The 14,830-nt window shown below is 51.5% G+C and overlaps 1 pseudogene; it reads right to left on the bottom strand.

Annotated features, from left to right (window-relative positions):
* The window catches only part of LOC140385926 (nucleosome assembly protein 1-like 1 pseudogene), a 109,654-nt pseudogene extending 97,079 nt beyond the window's left edge, over positions 1 to 12,575 (bottom strand).
* Positions 12,576 to 14,830: the final 2,255 nt, after the last annotated feature.

Here is a 14,830-nt window from a genome sequence, read left to right as displayed (position 1 = left end):
TGTGGAGAGAGCAAGCAAGCAGCTTTGTGAGAATTGCAACATTGACTGCATACGTCATTTTGCGGGTGCTTTATGTCGACTCTGAAATGTTCTGCAAGTGGAAGGGAAGTGGAAGTGGAAGACATTGCAATGTCTACCTGTCATGTGACCATACTCAGAACATCATACAGACCAACGTTCAGCATCTTTACAGCAGCCATGATGTCTTCATTCTGTGGCAGTCTGTTGTGCCATTCGCATTTGAGGCAGCACATCAATCCAAGGGGTAGCTCATGAGTTAGAAGGCCCACCATGATGACCACCCGACACATGGCTCAGTGCATAACCCACAGATACATGGACAGCATGCACGGCATGCATGACATGGATTACCATACACCCACACAAAATGTGATTGAGTAGAACATTGTAGTGCTTAAAGGACAATTCTGCTGCCTGCAGCATTCTGGTAGACCCCTGCGGTATTTGGCAGAAAGCATGTCACACTTCGTTGTGGGCCGGCTGCATGCCGCACAGTCTCACCACTTCCATGTCTGCACAGCCTTCACTTATACAGAAAATAGCTGAAATGGAAGAAGAGGAGGAGAAAAAGGAGGAAAGAAAGGTGATGTACCATCAATTCACGACAAGACGATGAGAGTGAGTGAACATAGGCTTTATTATCCAAGAACTTGCCTGCCTGTTACTGCTGTAACAAATGAGCGCCGCCACCAGGCGGCAGGTCTATATACCGTCCGGGGGGAGGCGGAGCCAGAGGCGGAGCCCACCAGGGTTCCAGTACAATACATGGAAGGAGATTATATTACTATTCCCTGGCCATAGGCCCCAGTATTATACAGACTACTTATATTATGGTGAATACATTCACCACAAAAAGTTAAGGAGAAAATGGAGGATGACGAAGAAGTGGAGGAGGAGGAAGGGACGAGAGAACCAACACATCCCCTTTCTGGCTAGATTGTCTGTGATCCACACATCTGACGGTGGTATCAGCAAACACAACTCCTATTCCACTTTCACAACAGTCCTTACATCTGTAACTAAACATCACAGCCTCTTGGCCTTAAAATTAAAATAAAAGCCACCAGATAACAAGCATTTCAAACCAAATGTATAAATCAAGCCATCCAATATGTCATACAGAAGTCAACTAACCACGGGCGTCATTCTCCGACCCCCCGCCGGGTCGGAGAATGGCCGTTGGCCGCCGTGAATCCTGCCCCCGCCCCCGCCGAAGTCTCCGCTCCCGGAGATTGGGCGGGGGCGGGAATCCGGCCGCGCCGGTTGGCGGGACCCCCCGCTGGATTCTCCGGCCCGGATGGGCCGAAGTCCCGCCCAGGAATTGCCTGTCCCGCCGACGTAAATCAAACCTGGTATTTACCGGCGGGACCAGGCGGCGTGGGCGGGCTCCGGGGTCCTGGGGGGGGGCGCGGGGCGATCTGACCCCGGGGGGTGCCCCCACGGTGGCCTGGCCCGCGATTGGGGCCCACCGATCCGCGGGCGGGCCTGTGCCGTGTGGGCACTCTTTCCCTTCCGCCTCCGCCACGGCCTCCACCATGGCGGAGGCGGAAGAGACTCTCCCCACTGCGCATGCGCGGGAAACTGACAGCGGCCGCAGATGCTCCCGCGCATGCGCTGGGAAACTGACAGCGGCCACTGACGCTCCCGCGCATGCGCCGCATTTCCGCGCCAGCTGGCGGGGCAACAAACGCCATTTCCGCCAGCTGGCGGGGCGGAAATCCCTCCGGCATCGGCCTAGCCCCTCAATGTTGGGGCTAGGCCGCCAAAGATGTGGAGACTTCCGCACCTTTTTGCCGGCGCGATGCCCGTCTGATTGGCGCCGGCTTTGGCGCCAGTCGGCGGGCATCCCGCCGTTGGGGGAGAATTTCGCCCCACATTTCTGCATTCCCTTTGTGCAGGTCTTCAGGCATTTACCTCCCCTAATGTCTGGAACGGTGTCTTCACAGTCAGTGTCACAGTGAAGTGGTATGGGAACAGTGTTCTTACGGTTAGCATCACAGTGAAGCAGTCTGGGAACTGGCCCACAGTCAGCATCGCAGTGAAGCAGTCTGGGAATGAATGGTGTTCTCACAGTTAGCATCGCAATGAAGCAGTCTGGGAACGGTGACCTCGCAGTCAGCGTCGCAGTGAAGAGGTTTGGGAGTTTGAAAGGAAGAATGGGCCAAACTATGGACACTGTAGCCCATGGACCCCTGCAGCTCCAGCATTCGTTTCTCCGCATGCTCTCGGAATAATGTAAGTTCAATGGCCCATTTCAGAACAATGGTGGTTTTGACTGAGTGGTGGTGTTGTTGACACCACACACTAGCAGGTCCCTCAGTATCTCAGAGAGGGACGGCCCGAACTTGCAGTGTTCAGCCAGACGTCTTAGGTGGGTTAAGAAGTTAGTGATTGATTCACCTGGACACCACATCACCATATTAAAATGACACGGTTGCATAATTACGGAAGGCTTAGGTTCCTCGTGTTCCGAAACCAAAGCGACCAGCTCATCAAAGGATTTGGAGCCTGGTGCAGCCGGGTAAGTCAGACTCTTCATCATCCCATACATCTGGACCCTGCAGGTCATCAGGAAGAGGACTTTCTGATGGTCTTCCCCCCAAATCCCGTTTTCCTCGAAAGAATACCCCATGCGCTGCGTATACTGGTTCCAGTCTTCCGGGCCTGCATCAAAGGTTTCCAACTTACCGAATAGTGGCATCTTAAACTGGTGCAACAATATGCCTCGAGCAGCAAACTTCCAGCGGTAGGCGGTTCCACGATCATGTCCGGAGTTTCCTTTTTTCCTCGTCGCCAGCTTAGTAACTTGAGGAAGTCAGTGGTAAGAGAAAAGAAGTTTATCGAATTATTTACAAAGTTCTGCTCAAGGCAGCATATGGCTCCCAGTACAGTGCTTGCTGGGTGAACTAACCAGGCCCTGCTGTGGGCCGGCTTTTATCTTGGTTCATAATGCTGTGTCCCCCGCCCCCTATCTGGGAAGCCTGTCCTTCATGAGTCCCACAGTCAGGAAGGAACTAGCTCTGCAGGATGAATCTCAAAGGCATAACTGGACTTGCCAGTGTCTTAGTAAATACATTTTCAAGGTACAAACAAATGCCATCAGTTCTGCTCAAGCAAGTAACTTTGTGCCTCTGCATGAGCAATTTGGGTGCTTATCATTTTTCAAGATTTTAAATTATCAGCCACATGGCTCTTCACTGTGCTCCAGACAGCTCTGCGCTAATGTGCCTTAAACCATTCTCTGTTACCTTACCTCTGAAAATGTCATCCCTCTCCAGCCGATTAACAAACTTTCAAAGAACTTAACAGCAAGTTGATTGGAAGTGTTTGGATTGCTGTCTCGCTGCTTCCCCATTTTGAAAATTGCAGTTACTGAGGCGTCGGAAGGCGCTGTGCTTGATACACCCGCCCTCAGTCGGAAGACTGACGCTATCTGAATGCACTATTTTCAAAGCAGTGACATATGGGTGACTGAGAATCCAGCCCTTACTGTCTACACCTACTGAAGTCAGCTCCACCTCAATTAACAATCTTAGTGGCTGGTTTATATTTCTCATTTTCAAACACTATCTTGAAAAAATGATATCATGATCCCTACTTGCTGAATGCTCAAGTACCTTCATGATGAAAGTAAATATAACGCATTACCTGTTATTTAATCTAAATGCGGTGCACATCCGGTGACGGCGGGCGGGAGGCAGCCGCACACTGGAGGGCTCCCGCTCGGGAATAGAAATTTTAGGTTTTAACCCCCGGTCCCGGGGGCAACGGAGCTTGAAAAAGCTGTAAGAAGGCACAGGGAGGGGAAATGTCCAAGATTGGGGGAAAAAACAGCCGTGAAAAAGGGGGTTAATGAAAGACCGCCGGTGAGTGGAAAAGTCAGCGCAGGAATTGTAAGGAAAGCGGTGGCTGGGGCACCATTGGAGGCCGTTTCGCTGACAGCAGAAGAAATGACCAAGGTGATGGCTGTGGAATTTGAAAATCAGTTCACAAAACACATGGAAGCGATGAAGAAGGAGATGGGGGCGGTATTGAAAGTGCTGGTGGAGGAGGCGATTGCCCCGGTGAGGGCGGGTGTATCAAGCACAGCAGCAGAGGTGCGGGAGCAAGGTGAGACACTGAAGGAAGTGAAGAGGCATGATCGCAGCACAGTGATCAACTCACCTCGATGGGGAATGAGTTGTGGAGGGTGATAGAGACCAACAAGGAGGGTCTGCAAGCCAAAATGGAAGACCTGCAAAACAGATCCAGGCGGCAGAATCTGAGGATCGCGGGTCTGCCTGAAGGGGTGGAAGGCCCGAGGCCGACGGAGTGTTTTGCCACGATGAAGCTATTTGGGGAGGGGGACAATCCCTCTCGATATGAACTGGATCGGGCTCATCGGTCGTGGAGGCCTATACCAAAGGCGAGTGAGCCGCCAAGAGCAATAACTGTGTGTTTCCTTAGCGTGAAGGAGAAGGTCCTGTGCTGGGCAAAACAGAAGCGGGTGGTGCAGTGGGCTGGAGCTGGTATGCGCATATACCAGGACTTTACGGTGGAGCTGGCGAGGAGGCGGACTGTCTTCAGCCGGGTGAAGAAGGCACTGTACATCAGCAAGGTGCAGTGCGGCATAGTATATCCAGCTAAGTTGAGGGTAACCTACAAATCCAAGGACTTTTATTCTGGCTCGGCGGAAGCGGCGGAGGAGTTTGCGAAGGCAGAAGGACTGTGGCAGAATTGAGAAATGGGACTGAGAGCGGGTCGTGTACCGATGGAGCCTCATGTAACTTTATTTTTTCACTGGGTGTTGGTGTATGTACTAAATGAGTCGACGCTGTACATATTTGGACAAGGGAAGAGTTGGGACTTTCATTTGCAATGATGGTTCTTTGGGGCTTGGGTGTGTTTGTTGGGGTCGTGTGCTAAAGGGGATTTCTTGGTTTTCCTGGGACCGGGCAAGAGGGAAAGAGACCCGGGCGGGGGCCTCCATGCTGGTCGGTTTAAGCCGGCCAGTGAACGGGAGTGAGGTGGGGGGGGGACTGCGGCCATCGGAGCCTGGTAGAACAGGTTTCGGTGAGTCTAGCCGGGATGAAAAGTTGGGGGAAGGAACCGAAGTTGGGGGGAGGAGTTTACAAGAGGAAGTGGAGGGGAAGAGTCTGGGAGGGGGGGTGTCTACAATTCATGGGTGTCATTCATGGTACTCTTTCGGGGATTGGATGGTGTTGAATATTAGGGGGTGGGTGGACTATATATGTCAATGGTGACCACAGGCGATTCCTGATTCCTTTTTCATTTTTCATTTTTTTCCTCCTTGGGAGGTTTTGTTTTATTTGATACTGATATTGACAGGTGGGCCATTGTGTGGGGTTGGTGGGAGGATGGGATCGTTGTTGTTGGTAGGGGAATTGACATGGTATTCGTTTACTGTTTGTTGGTGTGGTGTAAATTCAAAAGAAAATGTGAAAATGGAGAATAAAAAAATATTTTTAAAAAACTTAATCTAAATGCAATATGACACCACCCGTGTGGTCCTGGGATGTACTGTTGCAGAAAACTATCCTCAATCTTCTTGAGAAATTTTCATCTTGCGAACATGGGTTTGTCCACTCATCACAATCTACATGAAAGTGAAATTCCCCCATTAATGCCATTACATGCTTGTCTAATCCTTGCATTTATACATCCTTCTAATTCACAGCTGCTACCAGGTCGCCTACACACATTTGTACGCTAGCCCTTAATCCTGGGTGGGATTCTCCGTCCCACCAGCCTGTTTTCCAGCACAGCGCGTCCCCGCTGGCAGCGGAACCCCCTGTTCTGGGAGCTGGCCAATGGGGTTTCCCATTGTGGCCATCCACGCCGTCAGGAGACCAAATTGCCCGGCACTGGGTGGCATGGTAGCAGAGTGGTTAGCACTGTTGTTTCACACCGCCAGGGTCCCAGGTTCGATTCTTGCTTGGGTCACTGTCTGTGCCAGTTTGAACCTTCTCCCCGTGTTTGCGTGGGTTTCCTCTGGGTGCTTCAGTTTCATTCCACAAGTCCAGAACGACGTGCTGTTAGGTAATTTGGACATTCTGAATTCTCCCTCTGTGTACCTGAACAGGCGCCGGAATGTGGCGACTAGGGGCTTTTCACAGTAACTTCATTGCAGTGTTAATGTAAGCCTACATGTGACAATAAAGATTGTTATTATAACGCGCGGACGTAGGTGCACTGTCGGCGAAGTGGAGGATCCCACCGACGCAGAACCCCGCATTCTTTCTCTATTTCTTTATTTTAGCCACAAAGTCTCCACTGCCTGCTTATCTTCTTTTTAAATCTCTCTTTTCTTAGAAATCATTTAATCACTAAAGCTACTCTGCGGGATTCTCCATCTACAGGCTCCTCCAGTTCTCCGGCAGCGCACCCGCCCCAGCAGCTTTCCTGACGGCATGGGGTGTGGCCACAATGGGAAACCCCATTGACCGGTTGCGGAGAACGGAGAATCCCACTGCCAGCGGACACGCCGTGCCGGAAAGGGGGGCTGGTAGGACAGATGATTCCGCCCCTGCTCTTCCCCGTCCACCAGTTTCTCTATCATCGCTGCAGAACTTAAGTTGGTTTAAATATTGCGGATGATAGAAATCTGAAATAAAAACAGAAAATGCTGGGAAAGCTCAACAGATGTGGCCGCATCTGTGGAGAGAGAGAGTCAAATCTAACATTTTGAGTGCGTACGATTCTCGAACCATTTAGCTCTGTTTCTCTCTCCACTGATTCTGCCAGACCTGTTGAGTTATCCCAATGTTTTCTCGTCAGAATTCTCCGGTCGCTGCGGTTCACTTTTCCCGCTGGCAGCACATTCCCGTCAGCTGTTTTCGAGGTGGTGTGGGGCGGTTGCAATGGGTAATTCCATTGATAAGGTAGAATCCCCGCCGCCAGTGAATGGCGCTGGCCAGAAACATGGCCGGGATTCTCCAGCCCGGCGCCGGGTCGGAGAATCCCCTGGAGGGCGTGAGAATCCCGCCCCGCCGCCGGCCTCCCTATTCTCTGGCGCCGTTTTTCGGGTGCCGGTGGGATCGCAGCCTCGCCGGTCGGGGGCCATTGACAGCGGCCCACCCGGCGATTCTCTGGGCCCCGATAGGCCGAGTGGCTAACGAGTATTGCCCTGTCCCGCCGGCGTGGATTACTCACCTCATGAGGTAAGTACGTGTGCGGGGACCATCCTGGGGGCGGGGCGGGGAGACCCAGTCCTGGGGGAGGGGCGGGGGGACCCGACCCCGGGGAGGGCCTCCACGGTGGCCTGGCCCGCGATCAGGGCCTACCGATCGGCGGGCGGGCTAGTTCCATGGGGGCCTACTTTACTCCTCACCGGGCCCCTGTAGGGATCCGCTATATTGCCCGTGGGCCGGCACGGAGAAGGGAACCCCCATGCATGCGCGGAAATACGGCGGCCGTTCCGAGCATGCGCGAGATCACGTGGGCCGTTCCCCGCTGGCTGGAGCTGCGGGGACAACTCTGGCGGCAACCTAGACCCTAGAAAGGTGAGAATTCCTCACTTCCGGGGGCCATCGACGCCGGAGTCGTTGGCGCTGGTTTTCCCGCCGGCGTGGGGTGGGGACATAGTCCCATTTGTAGAGAATTCCATGTGTCTGGAAGACTGGAGAATCACGCTCTCTGTTTTTATCATAACCAGCGTTATTCAGTTCACAGCACTGACTATCGTGCAGTCATGTCTCAGTAATTTGTGGCTGAATATTTTCCTTATATTTGACGTCTTTGTGTAAAGAACGTCCATTTGAGCCACACGCTCTAACATATGCTTCGACTGCAAAGTTGTTTTCCTCCCACGTTTCTTATTTCTCTCAAGTGATTCAAGTCCTTTACGTCGATAGTTTTCCCTTCATCTGTGTTGCCGAAAGCATAATTTCTGACCATGACTCTACTTTCTTCCCTTTTCTTCAGTATGGCTGAAGGCGAACGATGGAAACATCTGGTGAGGCGAAGATGGATTTGAATCATTAGGCTATTTTATTTCAAGGAAGGTGAATATAGAGGGCAACAGTTATGACTCATTTGAATTAAAGCAACGTGTCTATGTAGTAACTTAAAATAATGAACTTTCTGTACTTCCGCATCAATGGGTTATCTTACTGAGTATCAGACAGAACGAATACTCCGTATCTGGACTATGTCCTAGAACAGGGTCTCCTCTTCTTTTCCGAGCCTACATTTTTCTGGGGCCCCTCCGTATACAGAAAAGGACCAAACATTTCCCAAAATAAAGGTTATGGTTTTCAGAATTGTCCTGAAAATCAGCACACTGTTGAACATGAACCCATGGCATCCACTCAATGGATTAAGTTGTAGATCACAAACATTTTCAGGGATGCAGTTTTTAACGTTGCCCAGCAGTCAATGAGAGCAAATGGGCAGTTAACTGAACTGGATGGTGACAAATCTTGTGGTTCAACGATTGAGCCAAGCCAGCAGTTAACAATGAAAGAGAGTCACTCTAGTCGTGTCTACCCAGCGATTGACAGTGGGCCACAGTACTTTTGTGCAGCAAGGTAGAAGAGTCCTGCTCCACCAAGCCACGTTTTCCCTCTCCAAATTTTCCAGGCCATTTATGGCACAGCTTCGAGTTGTTCCTTTTAAGGTTGCTGGTAAGTCCATTAACCACTTGGTACAAATTGCCAATGAGGTTCTTAATTTGGCATGTTTGCCAATCCAAGCAACCCTCTGTCTCTTTCAGATAGCTGTGCCTGTGCCTCTTCGTAAATGCCTAAAAATCGCATCAGCAGGTCTTGGGCCTGGAAGAGCCACTCGAAGCCTACATTTTCAGCTTCTCCACACCTCATAAATAGAGCAGTTAGCAGTTTACAATCATCATAAATTATTACTCAACCTAACTGTAATATTATGCGAGGTATTACTGAGGAGGCTTCGTCTGTAACAAAGAGGTTTTTGGAAAAAACAATGAGGTTTAACTATAGACAGGCACAGAGGTATATCATACAGATCCTTTCTCCAGAGTCCACACTGCCCGGGCCATTGTTCCCAGGCCCTGTGCTTTTTCCCCATTGGTTGGGGTTCCTGCACTCCCACACGATAGGCCCCAAGTGGGTCAGGTGGCCGGCTAAAGGTCGGCCCTGATAGCAGCCGCGCTGCCACACAAACAAATAGCTTTTTGTTTTGTGCTTGGGGAAAGCATATTTGAATGTGGATAATCACTTTTGCATTTAAGTCATTTTATTTTAAAAAAACCTTGTATAAGTTCAGATCTATTTGAAGCAAATGAGAAGTGAACATACTTTTAAATGTTTTCTGAGGAAAAGTGGCCAAATGATTATGAAGTGCTACATGAAACAATGTATAGCGTATTACTGCTGACATTCTGGATGTGATGTTTAGGATTCATATAAAGATGGTGAAATTGTGCTATACAAGTGATACATTTATTCCTATGTTCACAAATGCATTAGTGCTTTCATTATAATAGCATTCAAAGAAGGTTTATGCCAATTGAAAAAAAATTGAACAGGAGCTCTTGTATTACAGATGTAAGAATGAAGGATTGGCTTAAGTGCCCCTACAATTTTAATAGGTTTTCAACTCATACTTTTTGCATATATTCTGGGCACCAATCAGTTGTGAATTATTCAACACACTGAGCTGAAGGGATCGGGAGTCATAGATCCAAATTTGTCGATGATTTGCAGCACAATGCTCTCCACCACAGAGATAAAAATTAAATGAGGTTGGGGCATGAGGGGCCGATGGCGAAATGGGACACGGAAGTGAAGGCGTCTCATCTGTTGCCCCCATGCCCCCACTTCATCGACAAACACACTGCCTCGTCTCTCAGTAGCTGAATCTACTCCGCAACAGGCGCAGGTGATACAGACTTTGGCCACGTCTCCACGATATCCAAAGTCCAGGTAACGCCGGCCAAGATCACCTCAGCAGTCAAAGCAGGAATCAGATGGATGAGCAACACCTTTTTTTTTTCTGCGCAAAGATTGTTCTGACCGGGTGAGAAAAGGGATGAACTGGCTCCCCTTATATTCAACCTCCTCGGTTGCTCACACCAAAGGCTGAAGTTAAAGTCAAATGAAAAAAAGGTAAGATAATAATCGGTCCTTATTTGTCCTTGAGGCACAGATTTTAAATGTTGCGGCTGATATGGGTTAACGGTTTTCTTGGATATAATCAGATGTAAAAGACATTGCAATTATTATGAGAGTTCTGTTTGCTGGCAAGGTACTGATAGAGTTGGCTTCCCAAACTGGGCAAGGCTTTTATTCAAAGTGAGAGAGCGTGGCACGGTGGCGCAGTGGTTAGCACTGCTGTCTCACAGAGCCAGGGACCCTGGCCTCGGGTGACTGTTGGTGTGGAGTTTGCATTTTCTCCCTGTGTCTGCATACATTTCCTCTGGGTGCTCCGGTTTCCCCCCATGGTCTAAAGATGTGCAGGCCAGGTGGATTGGCCACGATAAATTTCCCCTTAGTATCTAAAAGATGTTAGGTGGGGTTACTGGGATAGGGCGGGGAGTGGGCCGAGGTAGGGTGCTCTTTCGATGGGTCGGTGCTGACTTGATGGGCCAAATGGCCTCCTTCTGCACTCTCAGGAGTCTATGAGCAGCTTTCAGCCGGTTTCCTCAGCTAAAGACTATTTTGACACCACTTTTGTCAATTGCAATGTCTCTCCAGTGGCTGGACAGCCTTGCCTTGAAATACTTCACCCATTTCCAAGAGGATTGGGTGTGACCGTCTGTGGCAGCCATTGTTTCAATAACGAGTACTTTGCATTTTTAATGCCTCTTCCTTAGACAGTTATGTGTTTCGATGGATGTCTGGATTGTAGGACATGTCTCACTCGGAGATGTTTTGTTTGTTGCTCAACGTCACTTTGGAAAGTGCATTTTTAACTAATTTGCTCCATCTCAATTCAAATTGTAAAATTTCCAATCAGTTGAAAAATGTTATATTCAAAAGTAAAGGAAAATAGTCTCATGACAGGTTTTACACAGGCACCTGAGAAAATATTGGATAGTTAGTTGACCATTCTTCAGGTAGGTGAAATAATTATTATATTACACCACTTTCCCATTTTGTCCCTTCATGGGTATTGGGTAAAAAGTTAATTCTTTACTTATTTGCTGATGAATGGGAACCCATGAATTGATGAGAACCAATGTGTGGGGGTGGTATGGGCTGATGTTGAAGTGATGGTTGATTATTTGAAGGGTTAGTCTGTGTTTGTGGAATTGGTGGGGTGGGGGTAGTACTGGGCAGTGCAGAATATAAGGCTGTGTTTTCCGTGAAAATGGTAATATCAGATGCTGGGTGCAAAAACTAGGGCGGAATTCTCCATCCAGCGACGCCGGAATCGTGAAACATAATTGGGCAGAGAATCGTTCATGAGATGAAAATCGTGGCCAGCACCGGACGCCCAACAGAACGCCATGCTCCGGTGCCTCGACAGCGACGTCAATGCATTCTACTCCGCACGTCCAGGAAGCACCATTGGCATATCAATAACTGGTCCGACCGGTATTCTGCGGGGCTCCCACAATGCTCTGCCTCCATCAGGATGTATTACCGACGGCGGGGCCCTCCCGAGCGCCCTGGCACCTGAGTCGCATCTTCAGGAGGCCGGTGCACTGCCACATCAGGCCCCTGGTTGCTGCATGGGCGTCATTGGAGTGGGTCTCCGCGTCAGTCTGTAGCCTCCAAATAGGCGTCATCAGCCATGAACGCAACGGATAGCCCCTGTCGCCCAGCAGCCAACCCTTCACTCAGGGATGCACCTCAAAGGTGTCAGGATGAAGGCGTCGTACACAGTGCCCGGGTATCGGGTGCAGGCATGCATGATGTGCATCTTATGGTCACACACCAATTGCACGTTCATTGAGTGGAACCCCTTTCCAGTTGTGAAGATCGGCCCGTGTTGGTCAGGTGTCCATAGGACGCGACATGCATCCATCCCATCGATCACCCCCTGGACTTAGAGCATCCCTGGCGATGGTGGCGAACCCCACTGCCCAGGCATCCTGGTGGGCTCAGTCCACATTGAAGTGGATGTTTTGTGCCGATGGGCAAATAGGGCATCCATGATGGCACGGATGCACCTGCTGACAGAGCTCTGTGAGATCACGGACCAGTCCCCACTCGGCGCCTGAAAGGGCCCAGTGGCGTAAAGGTTCAGGGCGACCGTCACCTTGATGGCCACCGCGGTACCATTTGCGCCATGATGCAACAGATATGCCGTATTGTCCACCTGTTCAGCCGGAGTCTTCGACGGCATACCCGGTCTGGCAGGTCCTTGAAAGACAGGCGCTGCCAGTACACATGAGACCTCGAGCCACGCCTCCTTCCCACCTCCTCCTCGGCCCGCTGGACAGCCGGCACTCCACCCTCACCAGCTGGTTCCAGTTCCTCTGGGACAGGCTTCGCCGCTTCAGGGCCTTCCTTGAGCAGCTCTTGCTCGTGCAGTATCAGTGCATCCTCCAGGGCTGCAGAGGCCAGGATGAATGCCACCATTCCTGGTTGGATTCCGATGTTCATTGTCTTTAGCGAGTGGAAGGCATGCATTTTAGCATGGTGTGTACCCTCTGCCCAACCAGGACCACTAGGCTACACGGTGGCCCCGGTCTGCACTGCCCCCGCCTGACCCTCTCCCACCCCCCCTCCTCTCTCATCCGCACCCCCATCCCCGACCATTCCCCCGGACATCTGCTCACCGGACCTGACCCCGCCAGTGCCTGGGACTGAGGGGGCCTGTGACCCCTGCACTCATCCCTGTTGGAAGCGGTACTGGTGGCTAGCCTTACCCATGCCGGTGGAACGCTCTGCGACCCCCGTCCAGCACCCTCCTGTAGGGACTACTGTGGGCGACCCCCTTGTGTGGGCTGTATGCGGCCCCTCCAGTGGGTGACGCCTGGTTGTGGGGTGGGGGTGGGGTGACGGAGTGGATGGTGGGTGGTGGATTGCGGAGGTGGTGGGGTGTGGGCAGCCATATCGCCGGTGTCACTCTGCCACGGTGGTGGTCAGTGGGGTGTGCAGCAAGATGGCTGTCATTGAGGCTGCGGCAGTGGTGGTCCATGCCTGGACACCCCGGTCCCAGGGTGGTCAGGCCGACCCCACGACCCATCCCCTGGTCAACCTCTGTAATCCTCAGCTGCTCCCCCCCTTAGCCCGGGTGAACTCAGTCACGCCTCCCGTACCATGTCCTACCTCATCTCTCTCCATCAGCAGCCACGGTGCCTGATTCCTGGGGCGAAATTCTCCGGAAACGGCGCGATGTCAGCCGACTGGCGCCCAAAACGGCGCCAATCAGACGGGCATCGCGCCGCCCCAAAGGTGCGGAATGCTCCGCATCTTTGGGGGCCGAGCCCCAACATTGGCCAACAACGAGCCCCAACAATTCTAGGCCGGCGCCGGAGGAATTTCCGCCCCGCCAGCTGGCGGAAAAGGCCTTTGGTACCCTGCCAGCTGGCGCGGAAATGACATCTCCGGGCGGTGCATGCGCAGGAGCGTCAGCGGCCGCTGACAGTTTCCCGCGCATGCGCAGTGGAGAGAGTCTCTTCCGCCTCCGCCACGGTGGAGACCGTGGTGGAGGTGGAAGGGAAAGAGTGCCCCCACGGCACAGGCCCGCCCGCAGATCGGTGGGTCCCAATCGCGGGCCAGGCCACCGTGGGGGCACCCCCCGGGGCCAGATCGCCCCGCGCCCCCCCCCCAGGACCCCGGAGCCCGCCCGCGCCGCCTTGTCCCACCGGTAAGGTAGGTGGTTTAATTTACGCCGGCGGGACAGGCAATTTATCGGTGGGACTTCGGCCCACCTGGGCCGGAGAATCGAGCGGGGTGGCCCGCCAACCGGCGCGGCCCGATTCCCGCCCCCGCCGAATCTCCGGTGCCGGAGACTTCGGCAACCGGCAGGGGCGGGATTCACGCCAGCCCCCGGCGATTCTCCGACCCGGCGGGGGGTCGGAGAATGTCGCCCCTGATTCTTAAAATCACAAGTGAAACTCGCCATCGGTAATTCCTCCTGGTTGAGGCGGACCATCGCGGGAGTCCGGGAGCATAGTGAGTAAGGCCTGTCAATGATATGCCAACGGCGTTTACTGTACGAGTGGAGTAGAATGCATTGACGCCGCTGTCGAGGCACTGAAGCATATCATTCTGTCAGGCGACTGGCACGGTCCACAATTTTCGCCTCACTCGCGATTTTCCGCAAAATCACGTATCGCGATTTTTACGTCGCTGGACGGACAATCCTGCCCTAAGTTTTCACTTTGCGATCCGATTCACACCTCAATTGGAAGACAGAAATTCGCCCCATTGTTTTCAGTGACATAAAGCTTGGTAAACCGAGGACAGAGATTTGAGTGACAAATAAAAAAATTAGAGGCAACGCGAGGATGTTTTTTACAAGCAACTTGTGAGATGGAATGCACTTCTACAAATGGTGATGGATGCAGACTCAGAAGTAATATTCAAAAGGAAATTAGACAAAGACTCAAAAGGAAACAAATTACTGGAACATGGGGAAAGAGCAACGGAATGGAATTATTAGGAGAGCCAGCAGCAGCATGAGGAGCCAAATGATTGTGTTGTGTCACGCTATGACTGTACATTATATCATTTCATTTTACAGCCATCACAACTATAGATTTTTGAAATATTAAGATACACTTTACTAAATTGACTGACAATAAAATGCTGAACATCTAATGCATAGAACCATTGGCACATCAAATCTGCATGAGTTCCTTCCTGCCTTAATTCACTTAAACCGATATGTTTATCCTTCTATTCCTTTTACTCAGTGCTAGGTTGGCACTGCCAGA

The sequence above is a fragment of the Scyliorhinus torazame genome, chromosome 11 (genome assembly GCF_047496885.1).
Source record: "Scyliorhinus torazame isolate Kashiwa2021f chromosome 11, sScyTor2.1, whole genome shotgun sequence".
Lineage (NCBI taxonomy): Eukaryota > Metazoa > Chordata > Chondrichthyes > Carcharhiniformes > Scyliorhinidae > Scyliorhinus > Scyliorhinus torazame.
The sequence above is the reverse complement of the archived record's forward strand: the minus strand, read 5'-3'. Positions and strand labels throughout refer to the sequence as shown.